Raw genomic sequence first — 21,814 nt, forward strand, 5'->3', positions numbered from 1 at the left:
TAGAAATTTAAATATTAGATTTATTTGTAAAAAGAAAAAAGATGTAAAAGTGGGATTCTTTGAATCTTGTAAAGGGATTGTGATAGAGGAAACTAAGAAATGAATGGAGAAGAGGAAGCTGAGTGTTCTCTCTCTTGGCTAAAATCTCCACAAACAACAAGCTACAATGAGTAAATCATTTTTAAATGGATGAATCTGGGAATGCAGATGTTTGGAAGCAAGATACTAGCTGGTAATGTGTTGTAGCCCATCATCCAGGCCCTTCCTGAGGGAAATGATCGCAAAGCCAGACTCTGCTTTCTAAAGATCCTCTAGAAACCAATCTTGTTGTCACCAACATCACAACTTTGTTTCAGCTGGCAATTTACCAACATCTGCTTGGCAAGGACTTTTTCCCTCGACTCTCAGATAGATACTTTCCTCATTTTGAGACACTGAACCCAGCACACAGCAAGAAGAGAGTATTAGAATCACATCAGCTATATCCCAATACATTTTTAGGAAAACCTCCAATCTTCTTATTTAAAATATTATTTCTACCTTCAAAATTTTGGCAGTATGAACTATCAGTGTGTGTATCATGGTTTGGAGTAATCCAAAAGAGTAAAAACATATACATATACAGCCACCTAGGCAGCCCTTCACAGTTCTTTTGAGTATTGCAAGAAAAATGGGTTAAATGTCATAGTTTAAAATGCAAATATAAAAATGTCACTTTACTACTCAAAAGGTTTTTAGGGATTTAACAAATGAAATGAAGTGTGTAGCAGATGAAATGTTTATTAAACATAACAAATCATCAGTAATATCCCGTTTTGGCTAGAACAGGTTCAAATATACCTTTTCAATTCTTTGACCACTTTTATGATTGTCAAACTGACCCAATCATTTGCTGAACACAAAATTGCATTTATTAAGGAAGAGAGAGTATTTCTTTGGTGGCTTACAGTCCATGTTGGACAGATAAATCATTTTGGCATTACACAAGCCAGCTGTGAGATAATTAAGTCATTAGAATGTGAGGCTTCTTGGCTTCCCTTTCCCATTTTTTACCTTGTCTCTTCTTGGATGCAGTAAGCATGGATCTTGTTTCATGTCCTTCCTTTGACTGTTGTTCTTTACATTGCTTCCTCCTCCCTGATGTCAGGACATAGCATCCCTTCTTATTGAGGAAAAAGTGTTGAGAACAATTGCTAGTAAAGATTCATAAACAAAATCTGAGATTCCTTTAGAGCCCTGCAAATATATCTCTCTTGTTCCCATATTATCTGAAATTGATCTATCTATGTATAACTTCCTTAGACTATAAATTCCTCTGGAGTAGGCATATGTTTTATTCATCATTGTATTCCTAGCACCTAATACAATAGGTGAGGAAGAAATGCTCTTTGAATAAAACCGAACTGAAGGTAATCTAGTAGAGCTTCTGTATTTTATAGATAAGGAGAGAGACCCAGAAGGTGAAGTGGTTTGCCCAGGTTTCTGAAATAGTTAATGGCAATATCCTTCTACTTTGGTAAAGAATTTAAAAACCCACCATATTTTATTTATTTATTTATTTAGTCACAGGCTATTTGCTCACTCTGTGTTGTATGGGCTCAGCCAGGCAGGAACACATTAAGCATATGAGGCCACTTGGAGGCATCATAAGATATTTTGGGCAGTGAGACCATCATTTGGCTGGTGATCCTTGGCTCTCCACATTTTGTTCTCGTGGTCCCAGATGGTGGCATAACTTCACATGCCCAGTGCCTGGCTAAATGATTTTGCCCAAACTCAGTATTAAGAACATAAAATGATGCAATTTGGGTGGGATAAATAATTTTAGTATATGTGCTGCTGAAGTGAGCACAAGGGATAATTTTAAACTTACAATATACTTTTTACTCCTTTAATTAATGAAATATATTTATATCTGGCCAAGAAAAGACTAAGTATAGATCAAATTTATGTCTTTATATCTTCAGGTTTAAGTAGTTTTTAAAATGTAGGCTTTTGGGTATTTAAAAGTATTTAAACCTTTTTTTTTTTACTCACTGATACTCTATTGCTTTGCCTTATACACATCACACTTACCAAGTCATCAGCCACATAATAATGTTTAGGTCAGTGATTGACTGCATATATGGTGGGCTCCACAGAGCCTAGGTATGTATTGGGCTATAATTATCTGTGCTTGTTTAAAGCCATTATATTATGTTCATGCAATGATAAAATTGCCTAATGACACATTTCTTTGAACATATTCTTGTATTAAAACATGCATGTCTATACATATACATACAAAAATGTTAATTGTGTTAGCAGTGTTAAACATCTTAAAATTAATGATATTATTTAGATATTTCTCATACATATGTTAGAAAGGCAGAGTTTCATTACTCAGTCTCAAAGGGACACTGTCGGGAGCAATACTACATAATTTTAGGGTAAAATCATTTGGTTAGCCTAGTTCTCCTGCCTACAGCCCAGCTATGGAATTCCGAGACATAATTCCATTTTGGCCTCTGGTCACAATCGAGACCTCAATGATCTGGTGATGCTGTGATTCTCCAGGACAAGATTGCATCAGCTGAAAACATCCTGGGAGGAACAAACATCTACTCAGTTCCTCCTTGTTCTTGGATTGTTACATTTTGTTTAAGCGGATGTACTGAACTCTCTGCAAGTCATCTGTTACATTTGTTTCTCCCAATGTACTGAATAAAAGGTGCAGTAAACTGGGGGCTTTCATTTTTGCTGCCCAGAACAGCACTGATAAGACCCGAAGCTCAGCTTCTTCTCAGTCTCATTTTTCTACCTTTTCTGTAATTCTCCGTGTACTCCCGTGGCTCGCAGGAGACTAGGACTTACTGCAGAGGTTCTGGTAACATCCCCTTTCCCTGTTCCCTACAGGACACTATCTTCTAAGGAATTATTTTGAAGTATTTCATTACGAGTTAATACCCTTTAAATATTTGAAATGGTTTTCCTACATAACTAAAGGTTTGAATTACTTTCTATAAAAATAGGGTGTATTATTTGAAATAAAAGACATTGGTTGTTTTCCAAAAAATTGGTATCAACTATTGAGTTCACATCTGAGCTATAATATAACATTGTTCCTGTTTTGACTGCTGTTTTGACTCAAACAGAATCATTCCCTATTTAATCGCCAACAAATGTTGAATTTGGAGATAGAATTACATACATTGGATGAAATGCAGTATACAAATAAATACAGTATGCTGCTGTTTAAGGACTGCTGGTACAATCTGCTGCCAATTCTTGAAAAATTAAATCCTACTACTCCTCTACTAAATAATAATGCAGTCGTGAGGTACACTGGAGAACAGGGGGTGATGCAGCTATTGAAAGCAACTGAATCAGGCATCCAGTCACCAATTTGTGTTGGAACTTTGCCAAGGTAGATTCAATTTTATTTCTTTTACTACTGCTAATGCTGAAAGAATTAAAATGTACACATACACACACACACACACAAGTTCTCTACACTAGGGATACAAACAGGTAGGGCGTCAAGGATTTCAATTTATTCTCATACCATCCTGAGCCTCTCTTTGGATGACATACTTGTCCCGGCTATTGAGACTTCTACTTAGAAACAGTGGAACTATCTTTCGATACTTTTTTTTTTTTTTGGTACCGGGGATCGAACTCGGGTCCTTGCACTTGAGCAGCAGGCGTCGAAACCACTGAGCTAAATCCCCGGCGCCTATCTTTAGATGTTTTATACAGTGCGGCCGCTTTGGGCTAAGGCCAATGCATAGGCCTTCTGTATGATTGTTGCAAGATTGGTGAAAATCAGCTTTAAAATTTCACAATTAAAAATAAGGAGAAACTTTACAGAAATAAAGTTGTAAACTTATGTTCCTATCTTTATTTTCCCTTAACAGCAATGTATAATAGAATTGAGATGTGAATCACCTTGGTGTTTAGTTTGTGGATTTTGTGCTATTTGGTAGAATTTAGCAAGAGCAGAAATTCTTGGCATTTCCATGAGATTTTACTTTCATTATCTCCAATACTTTCAGATTTCAAAGAACAGTTTTGGTGCTAATTATCAGATTTTGACTTTTATGAAAACCCCACACCACATGTCCTGATTTTATACCCAGTTGCATGTGGAATCTGAAATGTGATTTTATCAAAATAAGCTCACACTTTGGTGTGTGGAATTCCACTTGTAAAGTAGATATCATAATTTCAAAAACAAACACAATTTGTACTTGGTTTTGCTTGAAAAAATAAAACACTTGGCTGTGATTAGCTGAAAAATGTTTTACTGAAGTACTGAATTTTTCTCTGAAAAGCATTTGTGGTTAAAGCCAAGTGGCCGTGAACAGCATCATCTTCCATGTGAGCACCTTGGCACCTCCGCATTTCACTGCTACATTTTAGAAGAGAAGGTTTTTGGATCTTTTACTTAAAATTATTTTATTGCTCTTTATAAATCCAAACATCCATTCTAATATTTCTTACTTGTTTGGGTCAAGAGCAGTGTTTGTAAGGATAAGTGATAAGAAGAAAAGAAAATTCTTAAATTACTGAATCCAAAGAAAAGATTACATTGTTGGCTAATGTGGACATATCCAGTTATTTCCCTGGGTGGCAGCTGATATAGCAGGAGACAGATCCCTGTTTGAATTCTAGCCCAGCCATCTGGCAACATGTTTACCTGGAGCAAACTACACACCCTCTCAAATTCCAGCCTTCTTCCTCTAGAACAGTAATAACTAACAATAATTTTGAAGATGAAATATGAAATGAGACATTTGGAGCATCTGGTTAAGTGTTTGGAACAAGGTGGATGGATGCTGGAGGAAGCTGCTGGTGCTGGTGATAACATTTCAAATCCACAGAAAAGGGATACAAAACAGACGTCATCCAAACACGTGAATTACTTAGCTCTTTAATTGCAAAATTGAGAAAACAATTTGTGCTAGAATTATGTATAATCAAACTTATCAAAAATTCCTGATTGTGTTGGATATTAAAGTAATTCTAAGAATTAGACCTCATGATTTAGTAGTCCCATAGCCCACTACAGGAAGAATGCAAGAACAGCTCTTGGCAGAAAGGAAAATGCTTTGGGAATGTGTTTTGTAACTCTCATAGTACCTCAAACCTCCCTGAAGGCCTCTGAGAACAGTATAGAAAGGAGAGAGGTGTAGCGTGTGGCCCTTTGTCAATGAGGTTGGGTTGAGAACCACTTCTGCCACTTATTGTTGTAAACCTTTCACCAGGTCAATTAACCTCCTGAAGATGAATAGTAGCATTTATCTCAAAGAGTTATTTTGAGAATCAAATGAGATAATATAAGCCATCTTAGCAAGGTCACTGTCACATGATAAACATTCCAGAGATGATTTAGCTCTCAACGGGATTATTTGTCCTTCTTTCCTTTGTAGGGTTCCTGTTCAGAGGCATCTACCTACTTTTCTGGAAGGAAAACAAAATGGGATAGAATGTACAATTTTGATTTTGAAGTCTCTCTTTCTATCTATTTTAAATAGTCTCTTTCCAGAGAGCTATGGTTACAGAGACAGTGTCTTCCATTTTGAGAGGAATTATTAGGTCCTAATTCACTAAATTATTTGAACATGATAATCAGCCTCCAGTTTCTTTATTTCTTCATCTTGAACCTGTGTAGCAATGTGTACATAAATATCCATAGGCTTTGGACTTCATCACAAACAACCTTTTTATGAGTCTGCTGTTAAATCTTTATCTTTATGAGATTCATCAAAGTGAATAACACTGTTAGTCCTGTAAGAGTCTCTTACCCTATGAATGATTTATAACAAACAGGAGCTTCTTTATTAAAAGGTTCTTGTGCTCCAGAGGCTCTTGTGAGCTCAAAGAGCTAAGAGTCACCATTATTACATTAGAAGAAATACATATTTATTCATGAGCGATAAAGAAGCCATGGGAAATTTATCAATTTGATGGATAGAACCATTTTTTCCTTTACTTTCTCTTGCCTTTATTTCTTTCAACTAATCATTGTTCACTATAAATTCCATGTTACAATCTTCTAGGCCCTGCTAACAGTTTTCTGCCCTCATGGTATTGGTAATGGTACCCAAGGTGAGCAGCACATTAGACTCAGCGGAGATTCATTTGACAAGGACCTACACCCAATCATCCTATCAGAGTCTTTGGAGTGTGAGTGAAGACCAAGAGGCAGAAGGAGCCTATGACTTTGAATGATTTGGAAAGAAGGTCAGTGAGTTGGACTGACATGATCAAGAGATACAGCATGGGTTAGAGAAGTGGGGGGCCTGACCTAAGCCCAATCTCAATTTCAAACACTACTATGGAATATAAAACTGATGAGTTAAAATTTTGCATGTTTTCTCTTATATAAAAAATTTGAAATAAATAAAATAAAGGAGAGATGATGAGAATCTAGAAGGTAGACTTATAGAAATGGGAGGGGATTTGGAAGAGGGGGAGAAAAGAGAGAAGAATATACTGGGGTTGAAAACAATCAAAATATGCATGTGCCCATATCAGTATACCAAAAAAGCTCAACCCATATCACTAACAAGCACTAGTAAATGAGATATTGAATTTTTTAAAAAGCTACATTTCACAAGACATTCACTCAGATGATCAAGTGCAATCCTTTTTCAATTTCAAATTAAGAACAGCATATGAAGAAGAGGTTTTTGAAGAACTCATGTCTCATTTCAAATATAAATTGCATTTTGAAATCTGATTAATGTGGTCTTCAGTCTTCACATTAGCTTTTTTTTCCCATTAAGTTTATTGGTACATTTTAGGTATAAAATACAGTTACATTCATCATTGGGATCTTGTACTTTTACATGACATATCTTGGTTCTTATTTTTTCCCCATTCCCCTGCCCTCCCTTCAACTCCTCCATCCCTTCCTATTTACAAAGACTTTCTTTCCATTTTTTCATTTTCTCATATTAACTCCATTTCCTTCTTTCCCCATCCCTCATACTTCCCCTTCCCCTTTGCCCCTTTTCTTCCTATTTCACATTATCTGTTATACATTTTATTCCTTATTTATACTTTCAGTTTCTCACACTAGAGAAACTATTCGGTATTTACACATGTGTGTCCTATTTATTTCACTTAACAGTATTGCCTCAATGTGCATCCGTTTAGCTATAAATGTCTCTAATTTATCATTTTTTATGGCTGAGTAGTACTCCATTTTGTAAAAAAACCCACATTTTCTTTATCCAGTCTCCAGTTTATGGGCATTTGGGCTGCTTCCAAGTTTTAGCTATTACAAATTGTGCTGCTATGAACATGAGTGCACATATATCACTGTGGTATGATTCTTTTAATTCTTTGGGGAAGATCCCCAGCAGGGGAATAGCTGGGTCAAATGGGACTTCCAGTCCTAGTTCTTTGAGGTATCTCCATACTGATTTCCACAGTGGTTGCACCAGTCTACACTCCCACCAGCAGTGGAGCAGGGTTCCTCTTTCCCCACAGCCCCACCAGCATTTGTTATTGTTGATTTCATGAGAGCAGCCATTCTTTCTGGAGTGAGGTGAAATCTCAGCATTTTTTTCATTTGCATCTCTCGAATGACCAGTGATGTTGAACATTTTTTCATGTATTTATTTGCATGTTTTCTTTATTTGCATGTTTCATGTATTTATTTCTACTATTTCATGTATTTATTCTACTATTTCATGTATTTCATGTATTTCTACTATTTCATGTATTTATTTCTGCTATTTCGACTTCTTTGTCTGAGAAATGTCTGTTTATTTCAGATGTCCATTTTTGGATTAGGTCTTTAAATTTGGGAGGTCTGATCTTTTTAAGTTCTTTATAGATTCGAGATAGTAGACCTTTGTCTGAGGAAGAGCAGGTGAAGATTTTTTCCACACATTGTGGGTTGTCTCTTCATACCGCTGGTGGTTTCTCTTGCTGTGCAGAAGCTTTTTAATAAGAAGAGGTCCCATTTGTTGATTGTGCTAGTTCACGGGCAACTGAGGTTTTGTTTATGAAATCTTTTCCTACACCAATGATTTCAAGAGTTCTATCTAACCTCTGTTTCAGTCAATTCAGCATTTCTGTTTTAATATTTAGATCTTTAATCCATTTTGATTTTGGTTTAGTGCATGTTGAGAGATATAGGTCTAGTTTTAATCTTTGGGAATTTGAAACCCTATTTTTCCAGCACTATTTATTAAAGAGACTATCTTTCCTCCAGTGGGGGTGTTTGGCTCCTTTGTCAAAGATGAGGTGGCTGAATGTGTCTGGAGTTGTTTTTGAATCTTCAAATCTGTTCCACTGGTCCTCAGGTCTGTTTCTTTGCCAGTCCCATGCTGTTTTTATCACAGTAGCTTTGTAGTACATTTTCAAGTTGGGGATTGTGATTCCCTCTGCCCTGTCTCTGTTGCCTAGAATTGCTTTTGCTATTCTAGGTCTCTTGTTCCAAATGAATTTTTGGATTGTTTTCTCAAGGTCTGTGAAGGATGCTGCTGGGATTTAATTGGGATTGCATTGAATCTATACAGCAGTTTTGGAAGTACGGCCATTTTCACTATGTTGATTCTTCCTACCCAGGAGAAAGGGATGTCTTTCCATTTTCTGTTATCGTCTTTAATCTCTCTTTTCAGAGTACTGTAGTTTTCAGAGAAGAGGTCTTTGATTTCTTTTGTTAGGTTGATTCCTAGGTATTTCAGTTTTTTGAATGCTATTGTGAAAGGAATTGTTTGCCCTATTTCTGTCTCAGTGAGTCTGTTGTTCATGTAGAAGAAAGCTATTGATTTTTGTGTGTTGATCTTGTATCCAGCTACTTTACTGAATTTGGTTATTAAGTCTAGAAGACTTTTGTTGAAGTTCTTGAGGTCTTCTATATACAGTATCATGTCATCTGCAAACAATGACAACTTGACTTCTTTATTTCCTATCTTTATTGTGAGACCAAGATGAACCTAAGAAACACCATCTTGGCCTGTAGATGAACTCCCCTCATTCTCCTCCCCTTATAAAGTAGATGTTTTTGTAACCACTCATTCTGCTTCTGTAAACTTGCTTCATTGCTTCTTGGCAATGGTTAGTGCCTTGTGCCTCCCTCTAACCACAAAATGTCCTAACTTGACAAGATAGCAAGATAGCTGAGTTGTGAAAATTATTTTGCACCCTGTTGACCCCCCTTTGAACTTCTTTAAATAACAACCTATGAAAGCTGTGCTGTTATAACAACATATAAAAGCTGTGCTGTTCCCAGACTTGGCGCTTCACTCCTATTAGAGGGTGAAGTCCATGCACGTGAATAAACTCCTTTCAGTTTTAACTTTGTCTTTTGTCCCTGTGTTTGGTGATTTACTGGCTCACTTATACATTTTTTGGACGCCCCAGTGAGATCACCATCACTCAGCGGCTTCTGGTTGGTGGATGGCCCCTGTCTCAGGCCGCCATGGCCCGAGAGAGGCCCTGGGAGGTCACCCTGACCATTTGATTAGGGCCCTGGGGCTCGGGTCTTGAGCAGAGGATTCGCGTTGCTCCAGCCATCCCGAGGGGAGTTTATCTGGAAAACCTCCAGAGGTCAGGTAAGAATCTTATGATTCTCAGTCAATGGATCCAAAGGAGGGTGAAAGGGAAGTCGGACGTGACAGTAATTCCCCTGCCCAGGGCTTCATCGCAATGGTGGGAAGCCTTCTGGTCTGGTCAGTTTACCCCTTTGGTGCCCGGGGATATAGTTTGTCTAAATATCTGTGTGTCTGTCCTTTGTTGTTTGTCAGCTTGCTTTGTGTGCCTTTTGCTTCCATTTTCCTTCCTCAACAGACCGTGGGATCCGGATTGTCTACCCCATCAACCCCCCTTAAGTGTGTTTTACAACATTTCTCACAAATTTATACCCCACAGAAAGCAGATGAATATGGCATCAAATTCTCAAAAGGAAGATTCTGGGCCCTATGTCAACTAGAGTGGCCATCACTCTAGGTGGGATGGCCAGATGTGGGAAGTTTCGATATTTGGACTACCTGGCAGGTTTGGAACAGGGTCACAGGAAAGGGAGGGCCTCATCATCCTGATCAGTTTCACTTTATTGATGTATGGATGGACCTCATAGAGGACCCTCCTCCCTCCCTTGATTGTCTAGGATTGAGACATAGGAGGTTTGTGGAAGATAAGATTCAAAACAGGCGAGGACAATCAGTTGCTCTTGTCACCAAGCTCCTTCCAATATGTAAGGTTTTTCCAGCCTCATGGGATGAGGATGACTTCCAGCCTCACCCACCCTCTTATTAGGCTCACGGGGAAGGGCCTGAAGAGGACCTCGAATCCCCCTCTGATTCTGCCCCCTGTAATCCCTCTGCCCCCTCTGTGCTGCCTGATCCCCTGTGCCCTCCTCATACCCAGTCAGAACAGTCCTATGAGTCTCAAGGGGCCACTAGCCAGGTAATGTCCACTGTCCTTCCTTTGAAACAGGTTGAACCAGGTGGGGGATTCATCTATGTCCCTTTCACTACCAGTGACCTTTATAATTGGAAAAATCAAGTTACTCCTTTTTCAGAAAAACCCCAGGCTTTAATTAATCTTCTAGAGTCTGTCTTCCATACTCATCAGCCCACCTGGGACAACTGTCAACAACTCCTCCATACCCTCTTCACCACGGAGGAATGGGACCTAATTTTTCAGGAGGCCGTCCAGGTGGCCCTAGGTCCCAACCCTGATCCTGGCCCTGGTACTCCAGTTTATCTGCAGAGAGCAGAGGCTGAAGGGCTGACCCAATGACCAGATTGGGACCCCAACACCGATGCAGGTAGGAGAGACCTGGCCAGTTACCGCCAGCACCTTTTGCAGGGACTCCGCCAAATGGCTAGGAAGCCGACTAATCTGACTAAGGGTGAGTGAGGTAAAACAGAATAAGATGGAGTCCCCTGCAGCTTTCGTGGAGTGCCTTCTAGAGGCATATCGGGTCTATATACTCATTAATCCTGATGCTCCAGAAAATACAGCTGTGATAAATATGGCTTTTGTGTCACAGTCAGTGCCAGATATTAGAAAGAAACTTCAGAGATTGGAAGGGTTTGAGGGAAAGAATAGGTCCAAGCTCCTGAGTATAGCACAAAAGGTTTTTGACAACTGGGATTCCCCAGAAGAGGCAGTCACCAAGTGGCTAGGAAAAGTTACTATTGTCTCCCTCAAAAACTATGAAACAAGTAAGCAGACCAGGAGACCTAAGCTGGAGAGACCCCCACAGCCTAAGCTTGGAAGGGACCAATGTGCCTATTGCAAACAGACTGGACATTGGAAAAATGAGTGCCCCCTCAAGAAGGAAAAAGAGGGACAGAACCAGAAAAAGACACAGGAGGTCCTGACCTTTGAAGATATGGAATAGGAAAGTCAGTGCTCATTCAAACTGAGCCCTCTTGAGCCCATGGTAAAATTAAAAATTGGGGGGGACACCAACCAACTTCCTGGTAGATACCGGGGCAGCCCATTCAGTACTAACAAAACATTTGGGAAAATGGACAACACAAAAGAATTTTGTACAGGGGGCTACCGGCAAGTGCTCAAGGTTATAAATGGACAACTGCATGAATGGTAGACTTGGGTCACAGGCAAGTGACCCATTCCTTTTTGGTGATTCCAGAGTGTCCATACCCCTTGCTTGGTAGGGACCTGCTAAGAAAATTGGGTGCAACAATTACCTTTACAGAGGAAAAAGCAGACCTGAAACTAGGCATCCCACAGGGGACTGTCAAAGTTATGGTGACTTGCCCATTGGCCTCTGAATACCTGATACTCTCAGAGCCAGAGGACAAGTCAGCTGGGCTGATTGGTGATCTACAAATGGAGTTTCCACTTGTGTGGGCTGAGACTAATCCCCCTGGGTTAGCTGGCCATCAAGTTCCTATAGTGGTAAATCTAAAGTCCAATGCCCAGCCTGTTTCTGTCTGACAGTATCCCATCAGAAAGGAGCCAAGAGAAAAGATTTGGACACACATCAACCGACTCCTAGATGTTGGAATCTTAAAGCCATGCCAATCACCTTGGAACACTCCACTCCTGCCTGTCCAAAAGCCTGGTACTTCTGACTACAGGCCTGTCCAAGACCTCTGAGAGGTAAACAAAAGAACTGAGACTGCACACCCCACCGTGCCAAATCCTTACACCCTACTAAGCCTCCTGCCACCACAATGACAAGTCTACACTATACTGGACCTCAAGGATGCCTTCTTCAGTCTGCCATTGGCCAAGGTGAGTCAGCCCCTTTTTGTTTTCTAATGGGTGGATCCCAAAGAAGGGTACTTGGGACAGCTGACCTGAACAAGATTGCCACAAGGGTTCAAAAATGCTCCCACCCTGTTTGATGAGGCTCTGAATAAAGACTTGGCTCTGTTCAGAGCATCTTATCCTGAAGTGACCCTTCTCCAGTATGTAGATGACCTCCTAGTAGTGGCTGATGATCAGGACACCTGTATGAGAGGTACTAAGGACTTGTTAAGACTGTTACAAAAATTGGAATATTGAGTGTCAGCCAAAAAGGCCCAGATCTGTACCTCCCAGGTCACTTATCTTGGGTATAAAATTGATGGGGGCACCCGACGATTGTCTCAGAGATGGAAACAAACTATATTACAGATCCCAACACCCACCACAAAAAGACAGGTGCAGGAGTTCCTGGGAATGGCTGCCCACTGCTGACTCTGGATTATAGGGTTTGCGGAGATTGCAAAGCCCCTATATGCAACCACAGCTGGAGGAAACATGCCCTTAGTATGGACAGAGACCAAACAGAGGGTGTTTGAGGCCTTGAAACAAACTCTTGTTCAGGCACCAGCTTTGGTCCTCCCAGACATTGGAAAACCTTTCCAATTGTTTGTGGCTGAGAAAAATGGAGTGGGAAAAGGGGTCCTTACTCAAACCTTAGGACCCTGGAAAAGACCCGTGACATATTTGTCCAAAAGGCTTGATCCTGTGGCCACTAGCTGGCTACCCTGCCTCAGAGCCATTGAGGCAACAGCCCTCCTTGTACAGGAGGCAGACAAGCTAAGCTTGGGTCAGGGGCTCATGATCAGCATGTTGCATGCAGTCTCCTCCATGCTATGAGGAGGCTCTGAGCATTGGATGTCAAACGCTAGGCTGACTCAATATCAGGTGCTTCTGATTGACCAGCCCTGGATCAAGTTCACAGAAGCCACTACCTTGAACCCCGTCACCCTGCTGCCTGCCTCAGACCTGACGACCCTACTACATGACTTCCAGGAGACCCTCCAGGACATAACTGTGACCAGACTTGATTTGTGGGATGTGCCCCTAAAAGACCCTGAGGAGATGTTCTTCACGGATGGAAGTAGCTTCATCAAGCAAGGAGTCAGGTAAGGGGGGGGGGTGGATGGCCAGGGAGTGACAAGGTGGGCTGCTGCTCTGGGATCTGGAACTTCAGCCCAATGAGCAGAGCTGATGGCTCTTACTCAGGCCTTAAACTTGGGTGAAGGGAAGGTTGTCAACATCTACACGGATAGTCGGTGTGCCTTTCCAACTGTACATGTTCATGGAGAGATATATAAACAATGGGGCCTGCTCACATCAGGAGAGAAAGACATCAAAAACAAACATGATATTCTAGCTCTGCTAGAAGCCATATGGAAGCCTAAATCTGTGGCCATAATACACTGCAAGGGTCATCAGAGGCCTGACACACTAGAGGCCATAGGAAATCAAAAGGCTGACCTAGCTGCTAAATTGGCTGCCAGAAAACCAGTGGGGATGGCCCTCACCCTGCCCCTTAAAGATTTTCCTGAGCTGCCAGCTATGCCACATTATTCATCAGAGGAAAAAGGTGGAAGCTGTACAAGATAAAAATGGATGGTGAAGTCATCCTGATGGCCGAGTTTGGTTGCCTCAGGCTCTTGGCTGACAGCTAATTCAACAGATACTCCAGTTTACTCACCTAGGAGAAAAGAAGCACAAACAATTGATAAGTTCCAGGCTCTTAACCCCTAAGCTGGCTGCCATAGTCCAGGATGTTTGCACTCGGTGCCAGACATGCACCCAGGTAAATGGTAAGGCAGCACTAGGAGGCAAGGGAACCTGATGCTGAGGTGAGCATCCTGGGGAATTTTGGGAATTGGATTTTACTGAAGTCAAGCCCAGCCGTGGATATAGATACCTGTTGGTTTGGGTAGATACTTACTCTGGATGGGTAGAAGCCTTCCCTACTAAAGAAGAGACAGCCACAATACTTAGTAAAAAACTGTTACAGGAGCTCATCCCCCAATTTGGCCTTCCCCATGCTCTGGGGTCCAACAATGGCCTGGCCTTCACGACCAAGGTGTCCCAATTGGTGGCCAAGACCATTAACATTGATTGGAAACTTCATTGTGCCTATCAACCACAAAGTTCAGGGTAAGTGGAAAGGATGAATCGTATCCTAAAAGAGACATTAACTAAGTTTGTTTTAGAAACTGGAGGAAACTGGCCAGACCTCCTCCCACTGGCCCTCTTGCAGGCTAGGTGCACTCCTTATATAAAAAAATTAACTCCTTATGAAATCATGTTCGGGAGACCACCTCCCTTACTGCCCAGGGTAAATTTGGAAAACATATCGGAATGTAAAAATCATACCTTATTAAATTCTTTAAAGGCCTTCCAGGTAATCCAGCAGGAGCTGCAGAATCGAGTTCGGGAGGCCAGGCTGGCCCCTCAGCCTGATGTTACCCATCATAAATTTCAGCCTAAAGATCTGGTGGTGGTAAAGAGACATTGATCTAAGGCCCTGGAGCCACATTGGAAAGGACCTTTCCAGGTGATCTTGACGACACCATCTGCCATAAAGTTCGCAGGAAAGACACCATAGATACATCACTGTCACATTAAAGCGGCTCCTGAAGACACCCCGGAGATCAAATGGAAGATCATCAGTCTACCAGGTGACAAAAAGCTAAGACGGAAAAGGGACAAATGATGTTTGCTATATTGACCTATAATTCAACATTTGTCATAATCATTATTTTTAAGTCATTATTTTCTGAAACATTGGCAATATTATCCCAAAGACAACTGGATGTTACTGGTAATGTTTGGATTCAGCTGGCACAATCACTTAATCTGTCTGAGTTCTGTTTAAATGTAGATGTAAATTTCCATTATATACTAGGGAGTTGTCTCGTCCTGGTGTGTACTCCCTTGAGTCTGATACAGCCTTATACCCTGTTTAAAGACATCCCAGGAAAAAATCTTATGTATGAAAATAGTTATAATTGGGGAACCCCCTCTTATTTTAAACCAAAAAAATGCTATTAAGTTATATACACCTCAGGTGATTATGTTAAATCATACACAATGTGCTTTATATAAAAATTGTACTACAAGATGTCTAAGATTAAAAAGATCAGAAAAATTGATTTGTTATGAAAAACAAGAGATCATATATGGTGAGGGTTATACACCCTTACCATTAGGATGGTTTTATACATGCAAAGGAGTAACGTTTACTTATATCCCTGCCTCCTTGTCTGAGACTCTGTGCTGCTTGAGTCAATTGGCCGTAATATTACTAGATTGAACTGATTTGATAGTGCCCAACAGAGTTAAATGATGGTCACCCTATACTGAACCAGGATGCGATGATGATGTAGGTCTTTTAACAGATGCTGAAGTGATATCTGTGATAGCATCTGTGGTTGCTCTACCTTCCATAGGGGTTCATGCTAAAAAGGCGGTATGAAAATTGGCATGTAAGGTGGTCAAAGGTTTAAATGCTACCTTATCTGCATTGACATTAATTAATCAGGAATTACAAGAACACTGACAAGCTATACTGGACAACAGGGTGGCAATAGATTACTTGCTCCTACTCCATCATCAAGGATGTGAAAAAGTAAAAAATATGTGCTGTTTTAATATGACTGACAATAGCCCAGGGATACAAGAAAAAATAAAACAATTGGAAAAGTTGACAGAAAAAATACATAATTAAAACTTAGGATGGGATTTGTTCCAATGGTTAACCCAATGGTTGTCTAACATGCAATGGTTAAAACAGCTTCTTCTTGTAGTCATAATTGTGGTTGTGTGTTTGTTATCGTGTTGCTGCATACTAAAGGTCATAACCAGGTATGTGTCCAAGCAGATAGATAATGTAAAGATCATGTTATTAAGCCAGATGTATGAACTATTGCCTAAAAAATAGTATGACAGAGATGATGAATCAAAGGTTTGATTCTATACAAAAACCAGTGGGGAATGTGAGACCAAGATGAACCTAAGAAATGCCATTTTGGCCTGTAGATGAACTCCCCTCATACCCCTCCCCTTATAAAGTAGATGTTTTTGTAACCACTCGTTCTGCTTCTGTAAACTTGCTTCATTGCTTCTTGGAAATGGTTGGTGCCTGGTGCCTCCCTCTAACCACAAAATGTCCTAACCTGACAAGATAGCAAGATAGCTGAGTTGTGAAAAATATTTTGCACCATGTTGACACCCCTTTGAACTTCTTTAAATAACAACCTATAAAAGCTGTGCTGTTATAACAACATATAAAAGCTGTGCTGTTCCTGAACTTGGCACTTCACTCCTATTAGAAGGTGGAGTCCATGTGCATGAATAAACTCCTTTCAGTTTTAACTTTGTCATTTGCCCCAGTGTTTGGTGATTTACTGGCTCGTTGGGTACAACATTTATCCCTTTTCTTTCTTTCTCTTTTCTAATTGCTGTGGCTAATGTTTTCAAAACTATATTGAACAGGAGTGGTGATAGTGGACATCCTTGTCTTGTTCCTGATTTTAGTATTTGACCATTTAGTATGATATTGGCTGTTGGTTTTTCATAGATAGCTTTTATCACATTGAGGTAGAGACCATCTATTCCATTTTTTTGTAGAGTTTTTATCATAAATGCATGTTGGATTTTGTCAAATGGTTTTTCTGCATCTATTGAGATGATCATATGGTTTTTGTCCTTGGCTCTATTGGTATAGTGTATTACATTGATTGATTTGCATATGTTGAATCATCCCTGCATCCCTGGGATGAATCCCACTTGATCAGGGTGTATGATCTTCTTGATGATCTTCTGCATTCTATTTGCCAGCATCTTGTTAAGGATTTTTGCATCTATGTTCATCAGTGAAATTGGCCTATAGTTCTCTTTTTCGGTTGGTTCTTTCTCTGTTTTGGGGATCAAGGTGATGCTTGCTTCCAGGAATGAATTTGGGAGTATTGCTTCCCTTTCAATGTGACTGAGGAGTTTAAACAGTAGTGGCATTAGTTCCTCTCTAAATTTCTTGTATAATTCAACAGTGAAGGCATCAGGACCCTCGCTTTTCTTAGTTGTTAAGTTTTTTTATTATGTTTTCTATTTCATTGATTTATATTGGGTTGTTTAGAACTTTTAGGTCTTCTTTGTCCAACTTTGGTAATTCATATGTATCTAGGAATCTTTCCATTTCTTCTGTGTTTTCCATCTTTTTGGCATATAGGTTCTGGAAGTAGGTATTGATGATCCTCTGAAATTCTGCTGGGTCTGTTGTAATTTCACCCTTTTCATTCCTAATTGCATGAATTTGGGTCTTTTCTTTCCTTTTTCTGATAAGGTGGGTTAAGAGTTTGTCAATTTTATTATTTTGAAGAACCAACTCTTGGCTTCATTGACTTTTTTATATCATTCTCTTAGTTTCCATTGAATTGGTTTCTGCTTTGATCTTTATAATTTCCTCCCTTGTATGAGCTTTGGGTTTGTCCCACTCTTCTTTTTCTAGAAGCTTGAGGTTCTGCATCAGATTGTTTAATTGGGCTTGCTCTATTTTCCTAATATGAGTATTCAGTGCTATGAATTTCCCTCGTAAGACTGCTTTCATTGTGTCCCATAGATTCCAATATGTTGTATTGTCCTTGTCATTTAATTGAAGCAACTGTCTGATTTTTTCTTTAATTTTTCTGTGTCCCATTGGTTATTCAGAAGGGTGTTTTTCAATTTCCATGTGCTTCTGAAATTTTTGTGCTACTGATATCTACTTTCATTGCACTATGGTCTGATAATATACAGGGGATAATTTCAATTCCTTTACACTTACTTAAACATGTTCTATGAGTGAGTATGTGTTCTATTTTGGAGAACAATCCATGTGCAGCTGAAAAGAATGTGTATTCTGAGTTTGTGGGGTGGAACACTCTGTAAATATCTGTTAAGTTCATTTGTTGAAGAGTTCAATTGAGTTCTAGTATTTCATCACTTATTTTTTGTCAAGTTGATCTATCTATTTGTGACAGTGGGGTATTGAGATCCCTCACTAGTATTGTATTAGTGCATATATGACTTTTCATGTCTATTTGTATTTGTTTTATATAGTTGGGTGTACTAGTGTTTGGTGTATATATATTTATGATTGTCATCTCTTTCTCTTGGATTGTTCCCTTTACAAGCATGTAGTGTCCTTCTTTGTCTCTCTTAACCAATGTTGGTTTGAAATACACTTGATCTGCAATCAGATAGGTACTCCTGGGGTTTTTTTGGTATCCCATCATGTGGAGTATTGTTTTCCGCCCTTTAACTTTCAGTCTATGAATTTCTTTTGGAATTAAATGTGTTGTATGAAGCATATTGTTGGATCTTGCTTCTTGACCCATTCTGCCAGTCTATTTCTTTTGATTGGTGAACTGGGACCATTAACATTGATGGTTATAACTGAAATGTATTGACTTATCATTGATATGACTTTTTCTTTTTGTTGGGTTCTCCCCTTTACATTTAATTTCTTGTCATGCCTGATGGTTTCATTCTGCTGTGCATCCTGAGGTTGTGATACTCATTGTCTTTTCCTAGGGTATTTTCTAAAATTTTGTGCAGTGCTGGTTTGGTATTCATGAAGTTCCTTAGGTCCTCTTTGTCATGAAAATATCTTATTTCTCCATCAATTTTGAAGGATAGTTTTACAGGGTCCATCAATCTGGGTTGGAAGCTGTTGTCCTTTGGGGTTTGAAATATGTGACTCCAAGCTCTTCTTGCCTTCAGGGTTTGTATTGAGAAGTCTGCTGTGATTCTGATGGCCTTTCCTTTGTATGTGATTTGTTTCTTTTCTCTAACTGCTTGTAGAATTTTGTTTTTCTGTTGGGTTTATGGAATCTTAACAATTATATGCCTATATGTAGATTTTTTTTTGATTAAGGTTAGTTGAAGTCCTGTATGCATCACTTATCTGTATATCAAGTTCTTTTCCCCTGCTTGGGAAGTTTTTTGCCATTATTTCTGTGAACAGTTTTTATTTTACGTCATCTGCACTCTCTCCTGTTTCTTCATTGACTCTAATCAGTCATATTTTATTTTTCTTTGCATCATCTAGCAGCTGCTGGATTGATTTCTCATGGTCCCTTATATGTTTGAAGGAGTTTTTATTTTTCTGGTCAGTATTGCAGTTTTATCTTCTATATCTGAAATTCTGTCCTTACATTGGCTCATTCTGCTGCATAGACTTTCAGTGGAGTTTTTAATCTCCTGGAAATCTGTTTGCATCTGTTTTATGGATTCCATTTGTTTCTTATGTTCGGATTTCATCATATTTCTCATCTCCTCTATTTTTTCATCTGTTTCCTGTCTAGATTTATTAGTCATGTCTTGCACTATGGGCACAATCTCTGCTGTTATATGAGAAATTATTTCTGATTTTATTTTTTCCAGATCCTCTTTTGTTGCCAGTTCAGGGAGTCCAGGTGGTTCAGTATCAGAGTGTTTCATCTCCTTTCCCTTTGTTGTTGCTTTAGGTTATCTGGAAGTCTGGTTTTGATACTTGTTTATGTGTCTTCTCATTTCGATGGGTTTGGGTGCTGTTGGCACCCTTCGGTTCACCTCCTCTGTGTTGGGAGTGGTGCTATGGTGGCCTGCAAGCCTCTTCCTCTGCACTGGGAGTGGTGCTAGGGCAACCCAGAAGCCCCTTCCTCTGCCCTGGGAGTAGCGTTACTGCTGCCCAGAAGTCCCTTCCTCTGCACTCCACATTAGCTTTTTAATGTAAGGGAAAGGAAAAATTTTTTTACCTATAGATGCCAACTTTTTCATTTCCCTTTTTTTGTAGCATTTACTTCAAAATATAGCTGATTATTTACTATAGGTTAGGAAGATATATTTCCATTTCACTTGGCTCTTTATACATAGTTTTCTAACTCTTATTAGTTAATTTATCTTATGAATTCAGTGTCACCACTTTGTTGCTACAAAGATGGGAGGTTAGAGTGGAATAACATGATAGTATGTAGTATAGTATGATTATTGGAATTTATAAATACCTTTTTGTTATGTACATTTCCTGAAACTTATTTCCAATTATATCTGGGTAAAGTTATGAATTGTGAGGCTTTTAATCTGCAGCCATGATGTGGATCTGGCTTCATTTGATTGCATATTGAGAAGGATAGATGGGTGGATGTTTGCATGACAAGTGATGGTATATTAGAACATTTATTTATTTGATTTATTAATACATAATGAAATGTGTACCATAAGGAACTACTTAAACATATTTCTTTGACTATACATCAAGAATGCTTACATTATTGAGGAGAATTTTTTTCAGAAGTATAAAATTTAATAGTAATCAGATGTTCATTCTGGAATCATAAGACAGTAATAATATTGTTGGAAATGATATTCAAATGTTTGCCTTACATTCAACCTAGTGCAGAGACAAAATAATGTCCAGAATGTATAAAGCAACAAATTGTGCCTTTATGTGTTGTTTTTTTAATACTACTTCCTGTGTTCTGAGTGCTAGCTCTAAATGACAGAATTAAGTTGGACAGAGAAGTGTAAAGGACACTGCTGGAGCATCCTGATGTGCAAGACAGGACAGAACCATCACTCAACTCCATGCAACTATATTTCAATGATGATGCTAGTGTGTCACCCAGTAGCTCACTTTAAAAAGCATTTTGCTTCTATGTTTTAGTCAGAAAGATTCAGCAAAGGAATACATTAAATACAGGACACATAACTTATAAGGTTATTTTATGATAATTACCCAAAGATTTAAATGCAAAAGAGTGCAAGAGATTAGCCACACACTAGAAGCCCAAAAGATTCAACTGAGGGCCTAGATCCCAGAAGTTTCCATACAAGTCTAGCTGAAGGCCTAGAGTCCAAGGCAATGTCCTCCTCGAGTCCAGCCAGTGGCCTAGAGCCCACAGCAATGTCTCAAACTTGTCCGTATTGAGGATCTGCACCTGGAAGGCCCAAAGGCCAGTGAGGGAAGCCAGAAAATGTACGCTGGTGAGATGAAGGATTTGTGCCACCAAGCTGAGTGATCCACGTTGGAGCCTGGAAGTGATGCTCATGGTAAAGGTCAGAGCTCCCCTGATGAAAACAGCAGCCATTCCCAGCGACAGCCAGGTCCTGAGCTCCTCTTCCAAAGAGAACAGCCTAGTTTGCATCAGGAAAACTTATCTGCAGCAAGCTTCTCCTAACAAATCAACTGGGCAAGATCTTCCCCTCCAGTTCTCTTTTTATAGCTATTGGTAACAGTCTTCAGGTGGATCCTCCATGCTCAGACCATGCTTATTCAGTTCAGCTGGGAATTACAAGTTGACCATTAATCAATCCACCACAGGCACATTCATATGTGTGATTTTTCCATATGACTGAAGAGTGTCTTTAATGCACTTTTAAATATTGTACTACAGTTGATCAGCTATCGGGTTAATCTATGTTATATTTCTTCCACTTTAAGTGGTAAAAATGTAAGGAAAAGGAACATATTGTACCTGATAATAGAGAGAGTGGTAGGCTTTAGAAAAATAGCAGAGAAAGTTAAGAGGATATCTGAGAGAAAGTGAACAGATTACCTGTGCCAGAAACTGGAAAGGAAGAATGA

The sequence above is a fragment of the Heterocephalus glaber genome, unplaced genomic scaffold (assembly GCF_053883595.1).
Source record: "Heterocephalus glaber isolate CG9 unplaced genomic scaffold, H.glaber_assembly_v1.0 deba00001554, whole genome shotgun sequence".
Classification (NCBI taxonomy): domain Eukaryota; kingdom Metazoa; phylum Chordata; class Mammalia; order Rodentia; family Bathyergidae; genus Heterocephalus; species Heterocephalus glaber.